At 40.8% G+C, this 19114-nt stretch overlaps 1 pseudogene; it reads left to right on the forward strand.

Annotated features, from left to right (window-relative positions):
* Positions 1-12009: 12009 nt before the first annotated feature.
* LOC116568237 lies at positions 12010-12385 on the forward strand (annotated as a pseudogene).
* The last annotated feature ends 6729 nt before the right edge of the window (positions 12386-19114 follow it).

The following is a 19114-nucleotide window of genomic DNA, read 5'->3' on the forward strand; positions in this document are numbered from 1 at the left end:
TTTTTTTTTTAAGATTCTATTTATTTATTTGACAGACAGAGATCACAAGTAGGCAGAGAGGCAGGCAGAGAGAGAGAGAGGGAAGCAGGTTCCCCGCTGAGCAGAGAGCCCGATGTGGGGCTCAATTCCAGGATCCTGAGATCATGACCTGGGCTGAAGGCAGAGGCTTAACCCACTGAGCCACCCAGGTGCCCCAAGGTCCCTCATTTTCAAACAAAGTTAATGAGGAAAAAGAAAAGAGAAACAAACAAACAAAAAAACTTAAGATATGGCAATACCCATTCTATAGGACCTTGAGATTTGGGTGAGTATAAAGAAAATAATGGATGATAAAAGTATTGTGAAATCACTGGCCTAGTTATCAAAAGTATTATTATTAATAATATTAATGCTCTTATACGCAGGTTATATTTTAGTCATTCTTTTCCCCTAGGGAGAATTAAGAGAAATGAATCAAGATAACTTCTGCTCCTCCCTCTTTTCTCTCTTCTCTCTTTTGTTGTCTCAGTGTCACATAGGCTCTCACGTCAGGTAATTGTACTTGAACTAAACCATACAAAAATGTCCACGAGGTACAATTTATGCTACATGGCTGCTCTCAAAGCTCAAGTTCTTGTACATAACAACGCTCATAACGGGGACTTCTGCATAGATTGGAACCCAGTGCTCCTAAGGCAGCTGTGTGGAATGATGAGATACTTGTTCTATCTACTTGGCTGACTCCAAGTTTAGAATGGTCTTTGGTCTTTTTAACAAGAGAAGCAACTGTCCACCAAAACGAATAGCTAAGATGCACCAAATCAAAGAATATCCTTAATTGGACAGATGAGGAAGAAAAGAACAAGCGGGACTTAGCATCCATTTAATTGCAACTGTCCAACAGAACCCTGGTGCTGGATGAGGAAACAGAATACAGCCTTCCAACTGTTTGATCCTTGCTATTGAGGACAAGAATTTGATCTTTAAGTCAGTGTTTGGAGGTTTCAAAATTAGTGATCTGGGAAGTCCCCAGCCAGCAGCTAGCACTTCCTCACTCCATGAACATGAGGCTATTCCTTTCTGGGGACTGGTGTCTCCCGTTGAGTCTTTCTGAGCACCGCATGCAGCAGAACAGTTAACAGAAGAAATCCTAAATATTCAAAACCGCATGGAACAGGTAGAACCCCTCGTTTTCCCTTTCAAATTTGGAAAATATGTGTTTAAGAGTATTCTTTATAAAATAGTTTTTTTTTTTTCCAAAAAAGGGTGTCTTCAAAATCAGTTTTCAGTCGGAGTGATGTTTACCTTAAACTCTAAACATTATAAAGTTGGAGTGATGTTTACCTTAAACTCTAAACATTTACCAGCTGGCAGCATTAGAGTCGTCTATAATTTAAAAATCAAATAGAGAAGAAAACAAATTCTTGTCTCCATACTGCTTAGGCCTTCATATAGGTAATGAAGAGTACATGGTGATAGAATGTGTTGGCAAGAGTTTAAATTTATAGTGTAAAAAAGCGGTGTGTGGGGGGAATATTACTAAAGCTGCATGGCAGGAATTTGCCAATGATAACGTTTGCCTCATTTTCTTCCAGAAACCAGGAAAACCAAGAAGATGAAGTCAACCTAAAAGTCAAAAGCATATGAAAAGAAAAGTAAACATACACATTGGGCAGCCTCTGTGTCTCTGTAACTTCCAGAGAATAGACCAGGCATGACATGGAGGAACAAGGGACCTGGGCATTCACCTAGCGGTCTAGACCACGGACCTCCTAGGTCAGAGAGCCTCAAGAAGGAAGCGGCAGTCCTTGCTCCAGCCCAAGCAATGTGCCTGTGATGTCATGTCATTTGCAGCAGGAATCCCTCTTCCATGGGGAGCTATTAAGGAGCAACTCCAATCCAAAGCAGGGCTTTCCAAATTGCCTCTCTCTGTAGGCTTCCCTGAGGGCCAGGCATTAGGAGAACTTGCCTGCTGTACCGGTAAACAAAAAGGAAAATAACAGAGGCCCTAAAATGAAATTAAGCAACAGTTTGGAAATTTTTTTCAACAAAAGTAAAGATCGTTGTTGTTGAATTATTTCAGCTTCACACTTAAGAACCAAGGAGACTGGGTGCTTGGCTGGCTCAGTCAGAAGAGCATGTGACTCTTGATCTTGGAGTCATGAGTTCAAGTCCCATGTTGGGAATACAGATTACCTAAATAAATAAAAGGTTAAAAAAAAAAAAAAGAATCAAGGAGACCAAAATTCCTTATTGAATATCTGAACTTTCACTTTGAATTCCTTCATATCAGAACTAATAAAAAAAATCCATAGCTCTATCTATGAAAAATTATATTCCATATGCATTTTCCTAGAACTCTAAACAACATCTTTTTCAAATGGATGAAGAAAAAGAATCTTTTTTTTTTTTTAAGATTTTATTTATTTATTTGACAGACCGAGATCACAAGTAGGCAGAGAAGCAGGCTCCCTGCCGAGCAGAGAGCCCGACACGGGGCTGGATTCCAGGACCCAGGATCATAACCCAAGCCAAAGACAGAGGCTTTAACCCACTGAGCCAACCAGGCACTCCAAGTAAAAGAATCTTAAAGAAGCATCTCCTGGGATGCCTGGCTGGCTCAGTCAGTTAAGTGTCTGCCTTTAGTTCAGGTCATGATCCTAAGGTCCTAGGATTGAGCCCCATATCAGGCTCCCTGCTCAGTGGGAAGTCTGCTTCCACCTCTGCCCCTCCCCTGCTCATGCTCTCTCTCTCTCAAATAAATGAGTAAATAAATAAAATCTTTAAAAAGTAGTAATCTTATGATTGACCACTATGTATACACCATATAGTCTCTAGTACTCACAAAAATCCACTAAGATAAATAGCATTATCTCCAATCTATAATGAAGATACTGAAACTCAGATAATGTAATCCAAAGCCATGACTCTGGTAAATGACAGAGTCAGGATTCAAACCTAGTTCTCTTACAAATTCCAAATACTAACTTTTCAATAAAAATAGATAATAAATTCCACAGTGTACTTTAGTAATGTGCTTTTTCAAGATACTAGTATTAACTGTTATTAGAAGCATTATGTGTGTGTGTGTGTGTGTGTATATATATATATATATATATACACATATAAATGCCACTACCAAGTATGAGGTAAAAATAAAACTATTTAATTGGTCTTTTAACTTTATTATGATTTTTAAAGATTTATTTACTTATTTCGAAGGGAGAGAGTGCTAGCAGAGAGAGAGAGGTACTGGCAGAAAGAGAGGGAGAGAGAAACTCAAGCAGATTCCACACAGCATGGAGCCTGATGTGGGGCTCGATCTCACAACCCTGAGATCAGACCTGAGCAGAAACCAAGTCAGACATTTTAGCCAATGGCGCCACCCAGGCACCCCAGATCTCTTAACGTTAGTTCAGAGCTGACATAATATCGATCCCAATCAGGCAATAAACATAATTTCACTGGGTGTCTTAGAGTTTCTTCTCTCTATTCAAAATGTGATTCTACACACAAAAATAGACTCAAAATGGTTGAAAGATCTAAAGGTGAGACAAGAATCCATCAAAATCCTTGAGAAGAACACAGGCAACAACCTCCTCAGCCTCAGGCACAGCATTTTCCTGGACACATCGCCAAAGGCAAGGGAAGCAAGGGCAAAAATGAACTACTGGGACTTCATCCAGATAAAAAGCTTCTGAGCAGCAAAGGAAACAGTCAACAAAACCAAAAGACAACAGACATGGGAATGGGAGACAACAGACATGGACAGACAGACAAAGACAACAGACAACAGAATGGGAAAAGATATCTGCAAATGACATATCACATAAAGTGTTGGCATCCAAAATCTATAAAGAACTTATTGAACTCAACACCCAAAAAACAAATCACCCAATCAAGATATGGGCAGGAGAGATGAACAGACATTTCTGCAAAGAAGACATCCAACAGACACATGAAAAAGTGCTCAACATCACTCAGCATCAGGGAAATACAAATCAAAACCACAATGAGATACCACCTCACACCAGTGAGAATGGCTAAAATTAACAAGTCAGGAAACAACAGATGTTGGCAAGGATGCGGAGAAAGGGGAACCCTCCTACACTGTTGGTGGGAATGCAAGCTGGTGCAGCCACTCTGGAAAACAGCATGGAGGTTCCTCAAAAAGTTGAAAATAGAGCTACCCTATGACCCAACAATTGCACGACTGGGTATTTACCCTAAAGATACAAATGTAGTGATCTGAAGGGGCATGTGCACCTGAACGTTTATAGCAGCAATGTCCACAATAGCCAAACTATAGAAAGAGCCAAGATGCCCCTCAACAGATGAATGGTATATGCTATATACCACATCTTCTTTATATATACATCTATATATAGATGTGTGTATATATATATACACACACACCCACACACCCCACATACATATATATGTATATATACATATATGTATATGTATAAAGAAGATGTGGGGTGTGTATGTGTGTGTGTGTATACATCTATATATAGATGTATATATATACATGTATATATGTGTATATATATGTATAATGGAATATTATGGGGCCATCAAAAAATGAAATCTTGCCATTTGCAATGACACGGAAGCAAGTAGAGGGCATTATGTTAAGTCAGTCAGAGATAGACAAATATCATATGATCTCACTGATAGGAGGAATTTGAGAAACAAGGCAGAGGATCATCAGGGAGGGGAGGGAAAAATGAAATAAGACAAAACCAGAGAGAGAGAGAGAGAGAGAAACCATAAGAGATTCTTAATCTCAGGAAAGAAACTCAGGGTTGCTGGAGTGGAGGGGGGTGGGAGGGATGAGGTGGCCTGCTAATGGACTTCGGGGAGGGTATGTGCTATGATGAGCACTGTGAATTGTGTAAGACTGATGGATCACATACCTGCATCCCTGGAAGAAATAACACCTTATATGTTAATAAGAGTAAATAAATAAAAATTTTAACTTTAAGACTTGAAGCTTTAACTTCAAGACTTGAAGTTTCAGGATCACCTAGGAGTTTCTTAGAAATGCACAATGTCAGGTCCCATTTCAGACCTTCTGAAACATAATCTTCATTCTGACAAGATCCTTAGGTGCTTTGTATGCAACTTAAAATTTAAGTGGCACTGTCTTAGAGATGGGGGATTCCAGAAAAAGGGATGCCTCTCTCCCATACTGAGGCCCTCCTTGTTCCTAAGACCAGGGAGGGAGAGAATGGTAAGAATGCACTCACATTGTTACCTTTCTTCTCTGTTTTTTTTTTTTTAACTATATGTTCAAATGCACTCACAAATTACCTTTCTTCTCTGTTTTTTAACTATATGTTCATCATTCTTTTTTTTTTTTTCGTGACAGGTTTATTGAGGTATATTAAAACTCACCCATTAAAGTGCTATGGTTTTTAACTTACTCAGTTATGGTTTTTAACTTACTCAGAGTTGTGCAACTGTCACTGCAATCAATTTTAGGACATTTCATCACCCCCAAATGAAACCCCATACTCTTTTTAAAAGTCACCCCCAATCTCCCCAGCCCCAACCGTAGGCAACCACTAATCTTTCTGTCTCTACGGATTTTCTTCTTCTGGACCTACAATACAGTACAGTACAGTACAGTACAATACAATACATGGTCTTTTGTGATTGGCTTCTTTCCCTTACCATGTTCTCAGGCTTCATCCATGTTGTACATCAATGCGTCTTAATCGTTCCTCATAAGTGGTAGTTGCTCCTTCAACAGAGGTGGAGGTACCTGACAATGGGACCCATCAGCCACTCCTCCTTGTGCAACTCCTGAGTGCCACTGTTCCCCTAGGAGAAGCCTGGCACTTCCCATTACTAACAACCCTAATAAGGAGATCTTTAACAGAGTCCCCTTTTCCCATCTTCTCCCTTGGATTTAGCAGCTCAAGTACAGCTGGTCCTTGGCCAAGTTACTCTCCACAACACCTGCAGGCCCTACCAGTGCTGCCACCTTATGCCCATTTCTTGAAGTAGTGGACACTGGGTCGGGCACTGCCTTCCTCCCCAGAGCCCTGCCCTTTGCTGTTTCCACAGCAGTCAAGGTTGTGACTCATGACAGAGTGTGACCAGGAGAGGCCGAGGGTGTGCTGTGTGGGAACATACGCTTGGTACCTTCAGACAACCAAGATGCAGAGAAAGAAACAAGTGCAAATGCACGTGGGGCTAAAAGGGACACGCTTTTGCAATCTCTTTTCCTGATTCTCTCAGCTTTCTTCAGCTACCATTTCTCTTCCTCTCTTCAGCTCACTTTCATTTCTCTATGCTATTCTTCTCAGAATAGGGAACCTAAACATCTCTCCCCTTTCCTTTCTACCTGGATTGTTTTCTCTTGTGCTTCCAGCAGCACAACAGTTGGGTTCTTAGACATTTGGGTATGCTAAATTACTACTTAAAAAAGAGAGTTGGTCTAAACATTCTGCCCGACTGAACAGCAGATCAAGGAAAAGGAGGTTTTTTGTTGTTGTTGTTTTTGTTGTTCTCCAAAATCAAGGTGTTCTTTAATAAATGAAGAACTCTTGATATGAAACATAAATGAAAATTAAAATCAGCATAATAACAAAAGCACTTTCCCGCATTGCTGGTGGCTGGATTTAGAACCTTGCCTGAGTTCATTGGGGGGTATGTAGCTTGACTACAGGTTCTTGTATGCTACCCTGTGCTCTCCGAGTAGCACATGTGTCCGCAGGTCATGTCCTTAGTCCTGGGAAAGGCTTTCTAGTCTTAGGCTTCCGGAACCTCAAGCTTCCACTGTCACTCTATCACAGTCATTCAAGAAATGTTTGGATACTACTCCACACCAGCCCTGTGCTGTACACAAGGCAGACAAGGATCCAGGTCTCTCTTGTTTTGTGCAGGGGGGTGTGGAGGAGGCTCTATAATGGTACACCGCAGCCGGAATAGAACTGTCATATGTCTGGCGGATTCCCTCAGTGTGTCTTAATGAATCCCGCTCTCTCTGAGTGAAAGCAGGCAAGAAAGACCTTGCTGTCTTGGACATCAAGGAAGAAAAGCAGATGGAGTCATGTGGTCCTGGCTGGTAGCCTTGCAGAACCTTCTGCCTTCAACTTACTCTGACACTTGAATAAACCCCTGAGAGCCACAGAGGTATCGCAAAGGCAAAGAACCATAGTATTAATGGACTTCATGATTTTACTGAATTCTTAAGTAATAACTTATACATATCAGGCATTGCTTAGAAATTATTCTTATATAGAACCTTTGTTGATTTATGTAGTTTCATATTTTGGGTTTGCTTGTATGATCCTCCTTTAATTCTTGGGAACTTAGAAAAAGGTGTTGCATACCTTTTCTATTTTCTACTTTTTGTCTCCTACAGAGCTGGGCATGCCAATGGGAGCTTGTTAAACTTTTACTGTTAGCTTGTAGTGGAATGCATTATTTATTTTCTCTTGCTTGGGGGTCAAAGCAACCAACCAGATCTAAAGACGCTTTTAGAAGACTTGTCAACACAAACTGGTGTGTATTTACTCTGTCTTTGCTATTACAATTCAGAAAAGCTCCATTTGTCTTTGAAAAATGTGAGAGGTATGAATCCGTTTTCTAAATAATTGGAAGTAATCCCTTTAAGTATGAAATGCTTTAAAACCACCTTTAATGAAATATTTTATTTTATGTATTTTATTTTTTAAAGACTTTTTTATTCATTTAAGAAAGAGAGATAGAACACAAGCAAGGGGAGGGGCAGAGGGAGAGGGAGAAGCAGACTCCACATAGAGCTGCGAGCCCAACGTGGGGTTTGATCCCAGGACCTGGAGATCATGACGTGACCTGAAGGTAGATGCTTAACGTGTGAGCCACCCTGAAATATGCTCCTGAAATATTATTTTAAATAAAATAGATTTCTGAATTCTTGAAACATAGAGCAAATATAATTTAACTACTTTCTTGGTCATTATTAGCATTCAGAACTAGAGTGTGGGCACCTGGGTGGCTCATTTGGTTAAGCTTCTGCCCAATCAAGTCCCTGCATTGGGGGGACCCTGCTCTGTGGGGAGTCTGCTTCTCCCTCTATCCTTCCCCTCTGTTTGTGCTGTCTCTCTCTGTGTCACACTCTTTCTCAAATAAATAGATAAAATCTTCAGAAAAAAGAAAAAGAAAAAAGAACTAGAGTGGAAAGTGATGCATCTTTAAGAAACACAGAAATATTCTAGACTTTTTGTTCTCCCCCAAATGATCCAAGGTTAAGTGTGTTTTTGTGTTCCTTTATGTCCTTCTAATAATTTTCTTTTTTCTTTACATTCCTAATCTTCACTTTATTTTATTTATTTATTTTTAAATTTTAATTCCAGTAGAGAGTCAACATACAATGTAATATTAGTTTTCATATGTACAATGCAGTGATTCAACAATTCCATACATTTCTCAATGTTCATTCTGGTAACTGTACTCTTAATCCACTTCACCTGTTTCACCCATCTCCCCACGACCTCCCCTCTGGTAACCATCTGTTTGTTCCCTGTAGTTAAAAGTCTGCTTTTGGTTTATCTATTTTTTTTCTTTGTTCATTTGTTTTGTTTCTTAAATTCCACAGCTGAGTGAAATCATATGGTTTTTGTCTTTCTCTGACTGACTTATTTCACTTAGCATTATACTCTGTAGATCTACCCATTCTTTTTTATGGCTGAGTAATATTCCATCACCCACAAACATGCACACACACACATCTTCTTTATCTTTATCCATTCATCTATCAATAGACACTTGGGCTGCTTACATACTAATAATTTTCTTTCTGACTTTTTGCCTCTTATTTTGTTAAAATGTTAGGTAGTACTTCTTACTACTTCCTGAATACCTGGCTTTAGCTGTCCTCTACCTAATCTGTGTCCTAGGAAACCAGATAACCAAGTTTATTAGCATTGTGTGTAAAGTGAGAGCAAATAGGTTTTTAAATATGGGAGTCTTTCCTAAAAAGTGAGTAGTACTGGCTTTTCAAAGCAGTTCAATGTTCCTTTTTACTTGCTCCAATATTCTCAATTCCCCAACAGATACCCTAGATTGTTAAATTACTTTCTGTAGAAAAGTGAGGTGTTATCAATTTCTGCTAACACAATTCAGCCAGATATGATTTTTTTCTTCCGAAGTTCTTTGTAGGGCACCTGGGTGGCTCAGTGGGTTAGGCGTCTGCCTTCAGCTCAGGTCATGATCCCAAACTCCTGGGACTGAGCCCCACCTCAGGCTCCCTGCTCAGCAGGGAGTCTGCTCCTCCCTCTGCCTCCCTCCCTGTTCTCTCTCTCAAATAACAGATAAATAAAATCTTGAAAAAAAAAAAGTTGTTTGTTTCTAAACCGTTCTTTTTAAGTTCCTTCTTATTTCTGATTTAAAAACCATTAGTCCTTCCTATATGGGCATAAAGAAAACCTGGTAAAATCTCAAGATCTTCTTATAGATTACAGAGACATTTCAAAATATGATACTTTTTTATGATAAGAAAAATGTCTGAGTTTTAGTTTTAGATTAAACCCAATGTACTCAGGCACCTGGGTGGCTCAGTCAGTTAAGCCTCTGCCTTCGGCTCAGGTCATGATCTCAGTGGGATCGGGCCCCATGTCGGGCGGGCTCCCTGATCAGCAGAGAGATTGTTTCTCCCTCTCCCTCTGTTGCTCCCCCTGCTTGTGCATTCTCTCTCTCTGTCAAATAAATAAAAATCTTTAAAAATAAAAAATAAGGGACGCCTGGGTGGCTCAGCTGGTTAAGCGGCTGCCTTCGGCTCAGGTCATGATCCCAGCGTCCTGGGATCGAGCCCCGCATCAGGCTCCTTGCTCAGCCGGGAGCCTGCTTCTCCCTCTGCCTCTGCCTACCACTCTGTCTGCTTGTGCTCACTCTCGCTCCTCTCTCTCTGACAAATAAATAAATAAAATCTTTTTTAAAAATTTAAAAATAAATAAATAAATAATTATAAAACCAACATACTCAGTTTAAAAAAGTTACAATTACCATCTTACATTGAGTGTCCAATATATGCCAGGTATACATATTTTCTTCCCTCTATTTAGAGCATCTCTGCAAAATATGTAACAACCCTAATTTACATTTGTGGGAAGTTAAGGTTAACAGACTTTAAGTGACTTAAACAGGGTTATAGGAATAATAAGTATAAGAGCTGAGATTCAAATCCAATCCTGAGTAAAAAGTCTGGATTCTCTTTTCTTTTCTTTTCTTTTTTTTTTAAGATCTTATTTATTTATTTGACAGAGAGAGATCACAGGTAGGCAGAGAGGCAGGCAGAGAGAGAGAGAGAGAGAAGCAGGCTCCCTGCTGAGCAGAGAGCCCAATGCGGGACTCGATTCCAGGACCCTGATATCATGACCTGAGCTGAAGGCAGAGGCTTAACCTACTGAGCCACCCAGGTGCTCCTCTTTTCTTTTTTCTTTTTTTAAGATTTTACTTATTTATTTGACAGACAGAGATCACAAGTAGGCAGAGAGGCAGGCGGGTTGTGGGGGAAGCAGGCTCCCCACTGAGTGGAGAAACCGATGTCGAGAGTTTGATCCCAGGACCCTGGGGTCATGACCCGAGCTGAAGGCAGAGGCTTTAACCTACTGAGCCACCCAGATGCCCCTTCTTTTTTCTTTTTAAAAACAGAAAACGGGCGTCTCGTGGCTCAGTTGTTAAGCTTTACCCTCTCCCACTCCCCTTGCTTGTGTTCCCTCTCTTGCTGTGTTTTTCTCTGTCAAATAAATAATAAAATCTTTAAAATAAAATAAAAACAGAAAACAGGAATTTATTTGTCAAATAACAGTCTGGAAGACTGTGGATTGCTGGCAGCTCTACTCCACCTGGTCAGTCAAGGACTTGGGTTCTTTTCATATTGCTGCTTTGCCCTCTCCTATGGGGATTTCACTCCCCTTGCATGGTCAAAACTCAGTCTCAGGAACATCTGTTCCAGCTTGCTCTGGATCAGCAGTGGCCAAACACAGGTAGGCCAAGAAAACTTCAAATGCTCATATATTGAGGAAAGGAGAAATAGGGGATCGGATGCCCCGGATGAATGACGATTAGGGACTAAGGATGCTCATCTCCCTACCTCTACCCACTCCCCCCACATTGTCATACTTAGAAGACTATTCTCAAAGTCTGCATTCTTTCTATTAAGCCAAATTACCATCCTTACACTATTGCTTGAGAGGTAATAAGATGTATTGAGCATGTATTTTGGTAATAATTGTCAACTTGACCAAGGACCTATTGGTAATAAATGTAACCAACCAGCCGTGTCTGTAATCAGCAATTATTATTTGGAGATCAAGTAGTAGTGGTTCTCATCGGCTGCTAGTATCTCCCCCTGAAGGAGGGGTTGGGGATGACTTGAACTAGCCCAGCTTGAGCCAAAGGCCATATCTTTTAAAGGCCATTATTGGGTCCCATAAGAGCAGATCTAAAGCCACATGAGGAAAGCCACAGGGTCAAATATTAGCCTATCAGGGATATGAATACCTCATCCAGAGTGCAAAGGCAAATACTGGGTTGATGGAACATAGGTTGAGATTTTGGTGAAAACAAGTACAGAAGTATTTCAATAAGAAGAAATCTTAGGCGGAGTGCCTGGCTGGTTCAGTAAGAAGAAAGCGTGATTCTTAATCTCAGGATCGTGAGTTTGAGGCTCCACTTTGGGTGTGGAGATTACCTAAATAAATAAGTAAGGCTTAAAAAAAGAATAAGGGAAATGTGTGTTTTAGCTTTCTGTGTGCTTAGGTGCCTGAGCTACTGCGGGTCTAGGTCCGGGCAGCTGAAGAGTGTGGTTAGCAAGACGAACAAAGATGCGCAGATAGGGCACCTGGGTGGCTCAGTGGGTTAAGCCGCTGCCTTCGGCTCAGGTCATGATCTCAGGGTCCTGGGATCGAGTCCCGCATCGGGCTCTCTGCTCAGCAGGGAGCCTGCTTCCTCCTCTCTCTCTCTGCCTGCCTCTCTGCCTACTTGGGATCTCTCTCTGTCAAATAAATAAATAAAATCTTAAAAAAAAAAAAAAAAGATGCGCAGATAAGCGCAGCGATTGACCAAAAGTTGATAGAAACTGGAGAAAGAGAACGCCTCAACGAGTTGCTGAAAGCTAAATTAATTGAATGTGGCTGAAAGACACAACATTAGTGGAAGGCACACTGTAAAGAGGTAATTAAAGAAAAGTGTCTATTGATGACTTCGGTGGCTGAAATCACACCAAAAGGCAGAGCCCTGGTACCTGACAGTGTAAAGAAGGAGCTCCTACAAAGAATAAGAACATTCTTTGCTCAGCATGCCAGCCTTTAAGATTGAATTAGATTGTGTTGTTTTGTGGTTTTCTTTCTGAAAGTAAAACTTGCCATAAATTAGGAATCGATTTCCCAAAATGAAATCCTTTTTTGTATGGTGGTTAAAAAAAAAAAAAAGAAAAGAAGAAGAAATCTTGGACAATCTTCTAAAATACATGGTTCTGGAAGATATGTAGAGGATTAAAGGGGACAAGATCTTCCATGCGGATGTCTGAGATGACTTAAATCATAGGATTATTCACAAGTTCCATCAGCCGATGATATGGGCCACTAATGAATAAATGACAATAAGGATTGTGCTTTTCTGAGCTCTTATTTAATATTTACAGCAGCTTTTGAAGCCTTTAATTCTTTAGTTTTTCTTCCTTAACCTGTTAGTTGTGACAAACACCAATTCCGGTTTGCCTCAGTTAATTCATGTTTTCTCCCATTTTCTGCTTCTGCTTTATGTTGGTTTTATGCTACGTAATATATGCCATATATATTTTACTGTATTAGAGTTTCTATCCAAACTGCTTCTACCCAGTTAGGTACAATATTCCATGATTCTTTAGCCCACTCCACATTTATTGTTTTGTCTGTTACTTGGCCTCCCATACACCTATTACTTTTTGTCTAGGAGAGGTGAAGCAACTTATCTTCGATGTTGTAAACAGGGTTGAGATTCTAGGGGTTCTCCTTTCTTCAGATGTTCTACTCCACCAAAGTTGGGGCCAAAATGCATTTGTGGTCAAAACTCAGTTGAACTAAAAGTTAGCTAAGGTCAATAACTTAGCCTTCAAAGCTTTGCTTTGGATCTTTGTGTGAGGAGAGCGGAAAGTAGGGATGTGGGTTGGGAGCTATGGTGCCATGTTTTTGTTATGTCTCATGTTTTCCTGTTAGCATCTTGTTCCTTCAGTTCCTGTAGTTGTAAGCTGCAGTGATTGAGGGTTAACCCAATGTAGTCTTAGTCCACTAAAGACCCCTCTCCAGGGTATTAAGGTATATCCCTTCAGGGGCACCTGGGTGGCTCAGTGGGTTAAAGCCTCTGCCTTCAGCTCAGGTCATGATCCCAGGGTCCTGGGATCGAGCCCCACATAGGGCTCTCTGCTCAGCAGGGAGCCTGCTTCCCTTCCTCTCTGTCTGCCTGCCTCTCTGCCTACTTGTGATCTCTGTCAAATAAATAAATAAATAATCTAAAAAAAAAAAAAAGATATATCCCTTCATACCTTATCTCATGATGCTCCCTTCTGCAAAAGTACTTCTGTGGCTCCTCCAAGTCTTATCTCCAATGTCACCTGGTGTGGGTGACATTAATTCCTCTGGCCCGGGGTTGGCAAACGTTTTCAGTAAAGAACCCTGTAGTAAATATTGTATGCTATACAAGCCAAGAGGGATGAGAGTGCCAGTTAATGCCTCAATCTCAATGACTTCACTCTACCATTGTTGTGCAAAAGTAGTCAGAGACAATAGACAAATGGGAGTAGCTGCACAGCAATAAAACTTTATTTATAAAAACAGGCAGTGAGGTAGATTTGGCCCATGATCTCTGATTTGGCGGCCCCTACTCTACTTAAATATTACTTTTTCTTAAAAGATTTTATTTATTAATTTGATAGAGATCAGAAGTAGGCAGAGAGGCAGGCAGAGAGAGAGAGAGGAGGAAGCAGGTTCCCCACGGAGCAGAGAGCCCGATGCAGGGATCGATCCCAGGACCCCGGGATCATGACCTGAGCCAAAGGCAGAGGCTTTAACCCACTGAGCCACCCAGGTGCCCCTCTACTTAGATATTTCTTTTCCAAACTGATTGTTCATGCCTCCATTATCACATTTGTATGAAAAGTTTATAAACCTCCATCATATGAGCACTTGAGGGCAAATGTTCTGTCTTTATATCTCTCTTAACTGAGCAAAACCGAAATCCTAATGATTACAGGTACTCTGTAAACATCTATGGAAAAAGTGGGGGAGAAATGTAAGAAGAGGTAGGGTTCTTAAATAAGTGGGAAACAGGATCATGCAAATCCTCTACTGATAGGCAATTGAATATGAACTTCTAGTAACGCGAACAGATGTTGTTTATAAAATGACTGTATTAGGCTCTTCTGCAAAGTTTGATTTCAGCAAGTTTGCGTTTGGAGACTATATATGTGGTAGCCAGCCTCCAAGATGGCCTTTAGTAATCCTTACATCCTGGCACTGGTGTCACCTCCCAGGCTGAACCATGACAAACTAGTAACTAATAAGGTACTGTGGAAATGAAGGTGTATGACTTCTGGAACAAGTCAGAAGAGTGATGTGACTTCTGCCTTGTTCTCTCTTTGATCACTCTCTTTGGAGGAAACTCGTTGAGGACAAGCAAATGCATGAACTTGGAACAAAGAAATGAGGCTTTGTATCAACAGTCATGTGAGTGAACCATCTTGGAATTGGATCTTCTCTTCCTCCGTTAAGTCTCAGAAGACTGCTGTTTCAACTGACATTTTGACTATAAACTGATGAGAGATTTTGAGCTATACTACTTAGACTCTCCTGAAATCCTGACCCATTTAAACTATATGAGATAATGTTTATTATTGTCTTAAGCTGCTAGTTTGGGAAATTATTTGTTATACAGCAATAAACAACATACAATATGCTAAGTAGCTTTCATTCTATCTAAAATCCCTATAGTCTTGGGGCACCTGGGTAGCTCAGTGGGTTAAAGCCTCTGACATCTGCTCAGGTCATGATCCCAAGGTCCTGGAATGGAGTCCTGCATCGGGCTCTCTGCTCAGCAGGGAGCCTGCTTCCTCCTCTCTCCCTCTGCCTGCCTCTCTGCCTACTTGTGATCTGTCAAATAAATAAATAAAATCTTAAAAAATAAAATAAAATAAAAACAAAATCCCTATAGTCTTTCAGAACACCTTTTTAGCATTTCTTCTAGCATTTAAAATATCTAACTCTGGGCTCCTGGGTGGCTCAGTGGGTTAAAGCCTCTGCCTTTGGCTCAGGGTCCTGGAATTGAGCTCCGCATCGGGTTCTCTGCTCAGCAGGAAGCCTGCTTCCTCCTCTCTCTGCCTACCTCTCTGCCCACTTGTGATCTCTGTCTGTCAAATAAATAATTAAAAAAAAAATAGGAGTTGGCTGTCTATGAGCTCCATGAGGGCAAGGACCTTAGTTTATCACGTTGTATTTCCAATATTTGCAAGTGCCCCCTACAAAGGTATTCAATAAATGCTTGTTGAGTGGTAAATTAAGTAATCAGTTTGTGGAATAACTAAAGGTGGACTTTCCATGATACTGTACATGACTTAAAATTGTGCCATATTTGGCACAATTGCAGTTTGGAGAATTCTTCGCTTTGTTGTAATATCACCAGTTATACTGAATTTAAAAATAAAACCCTCTAAATAATGCCTCTAGACCAAACCAAATTTTTTTTTAATATTTATTTATTTGACAGAGAGAGATCACAAGTAGGCAGAGAGGCAGGCAGAAAGAGAGGGAAGCAGGCTCCCCACTGAGCAGAAAGCCTGATGCGGGGCTCGATTCCAGGACGCTGACACCATGACCTGAGCCGAAGTCGGAGGCTTAACCCACTGAGCCACCCAGGCGCCCTGCCCCCCTCCCTTTTTTTTTTTTTTTTTAAGATTTTACTTATTTATTTGACAGACAGAGATCACAAGTAGACGGAGAGAGAGAGGGGAAGCAGGCTCTCTGCAGAGTAGAGAGTCTGATGCAGGGCTTGATCCTAGGACCCTGGGATCATGACCCAAGCTGAAGGCAGAGGCCCTAACCCACTGAGCCACCCAGGCGCCCTTTTTAAAAGATTTTATTTATTTATTTGACAGAGAGGAAACACAAGCAGGGTTGGGGGAGAGGAAGAAGCAGGCGTTCTGACTAGCAGGGAGTCTGATGTGGGGCTCAATCCCAAGACCCTGGATCATGACCTGAGCCAAAGGTAGATGCTTAATGACTGAGCCACCTAGGAACCCCAGCAGTAGTAACCTTTATATTCCAAATGTTGTTACAGTTCAGCAGGTGGAGAAAACAGGAAATAGACATTTCATAAGACATGTGGATCTACAGACTAGTCAACCCCTGTTTATACTGAGCCAGCAAATCCAAGGGTACCAAGATTCTCCAATTAGAAGGGCTCTCTTGAAAGATGATGCCATTCAAAGTACTAGAAAATTCAACTGATAATAGGATTTGGATAATTCATGATACATGTAATAGTAAAACTCAGAGCAAAATGCCTTGAGACTGTATAGTATTTACAGTAATACATACAAATGGTCATATGTATAAATACCATTGTTACGGGTGTCAACAAGTTAGCAGATACTTTTAATTTTTCTTTTGGGGCACTGGCTGGTTCAGTTAGTGGAACATGGTACTCTTGATCTCAGGGTTGTGAGTTCAACCCCAGTTGGGGCAGAGAGGTTACTTTAAAAAAATTTAAATTAAAATTAAATTAATTTTTATTTTATGTCACTGTGAAAATTTGCAAGAGAACTATTAAAGTCATTCTCAGTAGAAAAGTACACCTAAAGTACATGTTATACCAGAACATGTAAATGATCTGACCTGACTTCAACTAAAATTGATTATACAAATTATATAATAAGTATACACACTAATTAAAACTAGCAAGAGTATCCGTTGATTTAGAGGTGACTGAGAATTGAATCTGTTAATTTTCTCTAGTTACTTATAGTTCTTACTTCAGTGGCTACTAATATAACTTATTTATATTAATGTATCTATATAGAGTTCCATCATTAAAATAATGAAGTCATATCTTTCACTAGAGATCCTTCTTTTTAAAAAAAAAATTTTATTTATTTATTTATTTGACAGAGAGAGAGAGAGATCACAAGTAGGCAGAGAGAGAGAGAGAAGGAGGAAGCAGGCTTCCCGCTGAGCAGAGAGCCTGATGCGGTCCTGATCCCAGCAGGACCCTGGGATCATGACTAGAGCCGAAGGCAGAGGCTTTAACCCACTGAGCCACCCAGGCGCCCCACTAGAGATCCTTCTGTTGATGCTTTCTCATGCCATATACAAAGAATTGCTACAAAACAATCACAAAAACAAGTCTATCTTAAACAGCAAAAGTATAATGACCATGAAACACAGATCCTAGTAAAGAATGAAAAACATTTAAGCTGCTTCTTTAAGGGTATTCCCATGCCAAAATGTTTTCATTTAGATCACCACAAAGGGGCCAGCACCATCATGCCAGCAATGGAAGGCAGCTATGCTCACCACTATACCACCAACGCTCATGCCAGCAATGGACCACAAGCTTTGAAGAGGACCTCCTAACAATGTCAGAGGAGTCACCAACGTATATGAAACATTCAAGCATGATGCTTTAGGACTGGGCTCTGTTTACATGATGTCGACATAAAGAGCATCCCTGTCCCAATTGTGACTTGCTCACCAAGAGTCTTTCACGCCAATGGTCATGAGGGTGGGGGCTTTGTAGCTGCAATAGCTGTGGAAAACCTTCATGGAAGCAATGAGACTGAAAATTGAGAGATTAAGGGAAGTGTGAAAGGCATTCCAAGAGAAAGGCACACCTGAACAATCCCTACCTTGTCCATGACCTCAATACTTCACCCACACACATCCCACCATGACTCATGGGAACATAAAAAAAAAAAAAAACTGTTCATTAACAGTTCCTAAGAAGTAACTATGAAGGCCTGAATTATCACTTTCACAGAAGTAGCCAACTTCATTATTTTCCAATTTAATATATCCAATTTCATCGTATATTCTCAAGCTACAATGGCAATCATTCATTAAACATATATATTTTTATTTTTTTTTAAAGATTTTATTTATTTATTTGACAGAGACACAGAGAGATGGGGAACACAAGCAGGAGGAACAGGAGAGGCGGAAACACGTTCCCCGCTGAGCCAGGAGCTGGATGCCGGCCTAGATCCCAGGACCCCAGGATCGCGACCTGAGCTGAAGGCAGCCACTTAACAACTGAGCCACACAGTCACCCCAAACATGTATATTTTTAAAAGCCTGTAATTGGGGCAATTGGCAGCCTCAGTCAGTTAAATATCCAACATTTTTATTCTTTTAAAGATTTTATTTATTTATTTGACAGAGAGAGAGAGAGCATAAGCAGGGGGAGCTATAGGCAGAGGGAGAGGAAGAAGCAGACTCCCCACTGAACAGACGCCCAACCAACTGAGCCACTCAGGTGCTCAGCGTACAGCTCTTGATTTTGGATCAGATCATGATCTCAGGGTCATGAGATTGAGGCCCACAGCAGGTTCCATGTTAGTGGGTAGTCCAGTTGAGGTTCTCTCTCTCCCTCTGCCCCTCCACCTGCTTGTGCCTGTGTGGTCTTTCTCTCTCTCAAATAAATAAATAAACATAAAATTTTTTTTGTTGTTGTTTATTTGTTTGAGAGAGACAGCAAGAGAGAACATGAGAAGGGGCAGAGACAGGGAGAGGGAGAAGCAGACTCCCTACTGAGCAGGGAGCCCAACACAGTACTCAATCCCAGGACCTTGGATTCATGACCTGAACTAAAGACAGACCCTTAACCAACTGAGCCACCCAGGGATCCCCTAAACAAATAAATAATAAATCTTAAAAAAACAGGGGCGCCTGGGTGGCTCAGTGGGTTAAGCCGCTGCCTTCGGCTCAGGTCATGATCTCGGGGTCCTGGGATCGAGTCCCGCATCGGGCTCTCTGCTCAGCGGGGAGCCTGCTTCCCTCTCTCACTCTCTGCCTGCCTCTATGCCTACTTGTGATCTCTGTCTGTCAAATAAATAAATAAAATCTTAAAAAAAAAAAAAAAGAAAAAAGGTCTATGATTTTCCTACTGTTTT

Source organism: Mustela erminea, chromosome 10 (assembly GCF_009829155.1).
Source record: "Mustela erminea isolate mMusErm1 chromosome 10, mMusErm1.Pri, whole genome shotgun sequence".
Taxonomy (NCBI): domain Eukaryota; kingdom Metazoa; phylum Chordata; class Mammalia; order Carnivora; family Mustelidae; genus Mustela; species Mustela erminea.